Source organism: Triticum urartu, chromosome 6A (genome assembly GCF_056163025.1).
Source record: "Triticum urartu cultivar PI428250 chromosome 6A, HENAU_Tu73, whole genome shotgun sequence".
NCBI lineage: Eukaryota > Viridiplantae > Streptophyta > Magnoliopsida > Poales > Poaceae > Triticum > Triticum urartu.
Genome location: NC_141878.1, coordinates 5774649 through 5779987, shown reverse-complemented (window position 1 = coordinate 5779987; position 5339 = coordinate 5774649). Strand labels below are relative to the sequence as shown.

At 47.8% G+C, this 5339-nt stretch overlaps 1 pseudogene; it reads left to right on the top strand.

The window, feature by feature from the left end:
• The first annotated feature begins 860 nt into the window (after nucleotides 1-860).
• Nucleotides 861-4565, top strand: LOC125513901 (disease resistance protein RGA5-like; annotated as a pseudogene).
• Nucleotides 4566-5339: the final 774 nt, after the last annotated feature.

The following is a 5339-nucleotide window of genomic DNA, read 5'->3' as shown; positions in this document are numbered from 1 at the left end:
CTGAACATGATTTAGATCAATTTTTTTGTACCTTAGAATGAGGTTTCTCCCCGCGGTCACCCGGCCATGGTGGAGGCTCCAGGGTGGAACCCCTGATCCTCCTGTGCCCTATTTGCAGAGCGGGGACACCCTGCGAGGGCCATGCGCTGGGTTGCTGAAGCTTCAAGGAGCCCTGGGGAGGACGGCCCCCGGCGGCAGCGCCTCCGGTGGGATGCGGGAGATCTGCAGCATCGGTGGAGGCCGGATGTTGAGCCTTGACGGAGAGCTTGACTTGAATCGCGCCCATCTCACCGCCTGCCTTGGGTCCGACGATTCCGCCTCCTGAATCGCCCAGAAGATGAACTCGTAGTCCATCCCGCCATCGTCACCCGCAAAGCGAGCGCGCTCCTCGAACGTTGCCCGACGCAGGATCTCCATGAAGTTCTCGGGCCACTTGGAGCGGTTCGGGAATCTCTCCCTCACCACCCGCCGCATCTCCGCAATCGCTTCCGGCGACGACACATCGATCTCTGGGAGCGTCGCCACCGGCGGTGGGGGCTAAGGCGGCGCCGCCACCTGATGTGCGGGTCGCACTCGCCGCGCCCTCGCCCTGCATCGCGCTCTTCCCACCATCGCGCTTGCCAGATCTGGCCATGGTATGCGGGGGGCTGTGTCTCGATCTGAGATGTGGAGGTGGGGGATGGGAATCAGGGGAGCTATGCTTCCTTGGTGTTGGAGCGGATAGATTTTTTTCCAGTGTATTTCCTTTGGTTTTGCCACAACGGGGCAGATTCCTGTTTTCTAACTTCCAATCCATGTCTGTTATAGGAGTTCTTCCTAAAGGATCCATACATTGAGAGCCAAGATCGATCAATTCCGCCATGGAGGTGGTGACTGGGGCCATGGGAAGCCTGCTCCCTAAGCTCGGGGAGCTGCTCATGGGGGAGTACAAGCTGCAAAAGGGTGTCAAGAAAGATGTCAAGTCCCTCGAGAGGGAGATGAAGAGCATGAACGCTGCCCGTGTCAAGGTGGCGGAGGTGCCAAGAGACCAGCTAGACAACCAAGCCATCATCTGGGCTGATGAGCTCAGGGAGCTATCATATGACATGGAGGATGTCGTCGACAACTTCCTGCTGTGCGTCGAGGGATCGGAATCCGATGTCGTCGCCGACTCAAACAAGCTCAAACGGCTAGCGGGGGACATGTCCAACTTGTTCACCAAAGGCAAGACTCGCCATCAGATTGCCAATGCTATTAGGGACATTAAGAACCGTGCCCAAGAGGTGGCTGACCGACGTGATAGATACAGGGTTGACGATGTTGTTGCCAATGCAGCTGGCAAAGACAAGGTTGATCCTCGTGTCTTGGCTTTGTACAAGGATCAGAAAGAGCTTGTTGACATTGAAGACGCACGGGACGAGCTAACCAAGAGACTCGGATATGGTCCCAAGCAGCAGCAGAAGATGAAGATAGTCTCTATTATTGGACCTGGCGGACTTGGCAAGACTACACTTGCTAGGTAGTGTACGATAAGCTTCAAACACAATTCGAATACAAAGCTTTTGTTCCGGTGGGTCGAAACCCTGCATTAAAGAAAGTTATCAAGGATATCCTCTTGGAAGTTGACAATAATGGGCGTATGGGCGATGTGTCCGCATTGGATGAAAGACAACTCATCAACAAACTCCGTCGACTATTGGAGAATGCAAGGTATGTTGGAAATATGCCCTAGAAGCAATAATAAAAAGGTTATTATTATATTTCCTTGTTCATGATAATTCTCTATTGTTCATGATATAATTGTGTTATCCGGAAATCGTAATACATGTGTGAATACATAGACCACAACATGTCCCTAGTGAGCCTCTAGTTGACTAGCTCGTTGATCAATAGATGGTTATGGTTTCCTAACCATGGACATAGGATGTCATTGATAACGGGATCACATCATTAGGATAATGATGTGATGGACAAGACCCAATCCTAAGCATAGCACAAGATCGTGTAGTTCGTCTGCTAAAGCTTTTCTAATGTCAAGTATCCTTTCCTTAGACCATGAGATTGTGCAACTCCCGGATACCGTAAGGGTACTTTGGGTGTGCCAAACGTCACAACGTAACTGGGTGACTATAAAGGTGCACTACAGGTATCTCCGAAAGTTTCTGTTGGGTTGGCACGAATCGAGACTGGGATTTGTCACTCCGTGTAAACGGAGAGGTATCTCTGGGCCCACTCGGTAGGACATCATCATAATGTGCACAATGTGATCAAGGAGTTGATCACGGGATGATGTGTTACGGAACGAGTAAAGAGACTTGCCGGTAACGAGATTGAACAAGGTATAGGGATACCGACGATCGAATCTCGGGCAAGTACAATACCGCTAGACAAAGGGAATTGTATACGGGATTGATTAGGTCCTTGACATCGTGGTTCATCCGATGAGATCATCGTGGAACATGTGGGAGCCAACATGGGTATCCAGATCCCGCTGTTGGTTATTGACCGGAGAGTTGTCCCGATCATGTCTACGTGTCTCCCGAGCCCGTAGGGTCTACACACTTAAGGTTCGGTGACGCTAGAGTTGTAGAGATATTAGTATGCGGTTAACCGAAAGTTGTTCGGAGTCCCGGATGAGATCCCGAACGTCACGAGGAGTTCCGGAATGGTCTGGAGGTAAAGATTTATATATAGGAAGTCCAGTTTTGGCCACCAGGAGGGTTTCGAGGGTCACCGGTATTGTACCGGGACCACCAGAAGGGTCCCGGGGTCCATCGGGTGGGGCCACCTATCCCGGAGGGCCCCATGGGCTGAAGTGGCGTGGGAACCAGCCCCTGGTGGGCTGGTGCACCCCACCCAAGGGCCCAAGGCGCCTAGGGTTGGAAACCCTAGGGGGCCGTTGCCCCCGAGGGGGCATGCGCCCCCTGGTTGGAAACCCTAAGGGGGCCGTTGCCCCCCGAGGGGCCGCCGCCCCCTCTAGATGGGATCTCTAAGGGGGCATGCGCCCCCTAGCTCCTATATATAGTGGAGGGGAGGGAGGGCAGCCGCACCCTAAGCCCTGGCGCCTCCCTCTCCCTCCTGTGACACCTCTTCCTTCTCCAGTAGCGCTTGGCGAAGCCCTGCTGGAATCCCGCTGCTTCCACCACCACGCCGTCGTGATGCTGGATCTCCATCAACTTCTCCTCCCCCCTTGCTGGATCAAGAAGGAGGAGACGTCTCAGCTCCGTACGTGTGTTGAACGCGGAGGTGCCGTCCGTTCGGCGCTAGGATCATCGGTGATTTGGATCACGACGAGTACGACTCCATCAACCCCGTTCTCTTAAACGCTTCCGCTCGCGATCTACAAGGGTATGTAGATGCACTCCTCTCTCTCTCTCTCTCTCGTCGCTAGATGACTCCATAGATTGATCTTGGTGATGCGTAGAAAATTTTAAATTTCTGCTTCGATCCCCAACAAGGTAGGCAACATCCACCTTAATTAATTTTATATCTCAGGAGAATTAGCAAATTGAGCTGACTAATCATTCCCATTACTGAGATATAATTGAAAATACCAATGATAGCATATGACGCATAGAACTTAATGTGTTACATGTAGTGACACAATGCGCCATCAAATGTTAGGATGGATGCCATCTACATGTAAATGGCAAATGCATAAAGGAAGTACTATTCCTTTCGACTCTTATCATCTAGGTGATGCATTTCAACGTCACAAGGGAATTGAATCCAATGAAGCAACCAGTTTGAAACATGTGGTTCATTTCGTTTTGACATGTTCTGAATTTGGATTTCGAGAGGCTATTGATGTTCTTATGTACTTTTAAAAAATGGAGTATATTTTACCATGTTTTCAAGCTTTAATATCATTGTGATCCTGAACAACTACCAAACATTCTCATAAGTTTGGTTTAGAACTGGAATATAAATGAGAGTTCAAACTAATTATTCAAAACCAAATTCAATATATAAAAACATATTTAATCTGAGGGATGAAGTTAATAAGAACTACAGTTTTGATTAAAAGGGATTAATCGATTTCTGCCATGCATTTTTCTAGCAGCTTGTTCACGACTTTTTTTTGTACCTGTTGTAGATTAAATGATCACATACATATTTATATTCCTTATTGAGGTGTCATGTTATGCATTTTTAAACATATTTTCTAGATGGTTTTACTACCTGATGCATTGGTGTTGTGTTGTCGCATGTATAGGTACTTCATTGTTATTGATGACATATGGATTTATATGCATGGGAAATTATCAAATGTGCTTTCATTGATAACAATCATGGGAGCCGAGTAATCACAACTACTCGTATTCTCAATGTTGCCACAAGCACCGGCGATATATACAAGCTAAAACCACTTTCTCAACATTTGTCTGAAGAATTATTTTATACAAGATTGTTTGGTGTGAAAGATAAATGCCCTTTTAATCAACCAGCTGAAGTATCAGACAAATTATGGTATCATGATCAGGCAGGTACAGCGGGTTTTCCTGGCTTTGTATTTTCCTACTATTGTTAAGACTTTGTTAAGACTTGTTGTTTCTATTGTGGCATCATCAGGAGACCAGGCATAATACTTGATCTGTACTACTTTTGTTAAGGCTTTATCAATGGTCATCATGAGGACCAGGCATGGACCGCGCGCGGGTTTTCCTGGCTTGCTACAATCCTATTTTCTTTTTTGTACCTTTTCCAAACATGTTGTTGCTATTATGGTATGTGCTGAAAAGTGGCTGAAGTCATGGTTGAATTTACAACCCACCAGGTAAATACTGAAGCCCGAGCCATGCTGTACTAGCTCAGGGTATATTACTACAGTATATTATTAGGATGTTGGCATTGGCAAAGCAAGAAAATAAATCAGGCCCAAAAATCTCACACCAATCTGGCAGAGTTCACCATCTACAGGTGCAGCTAGCAAAATAAATCAGGCAGGACACAAGACCTCACATGTCAGGTGGCGCACCGTCGGAGGCTCCGCCGGAAGGGACCTCGACCTGGGCGAACTCGGCATGGGCGTTGTTTGTCGTCCAATGCGGTCAACGATCTGATGGCCCACACCAATTCCTACGATTGGGTGAAAAAAACAAATACGGGCGCCCATATATCTTGCCTTCAGCGACTCCAACTTCATATTCGCCAAGGGGCGAGTGAGATGGGCAGGCCCACGCGCGCTGGAGACCACAGCCTGTTTTTCTCTCCTTTTCTACGTTTCTGTTTTCGCTTAACATTTGGAAAATGTAGAACAAGTATTGAAAAAATGTTGAGCGAGTATTTGAAAAATGTTGGACAAATATTAAAAAAATGTTGAACAAGCATTTGGATAATATTGAACGTGTATACCAAAA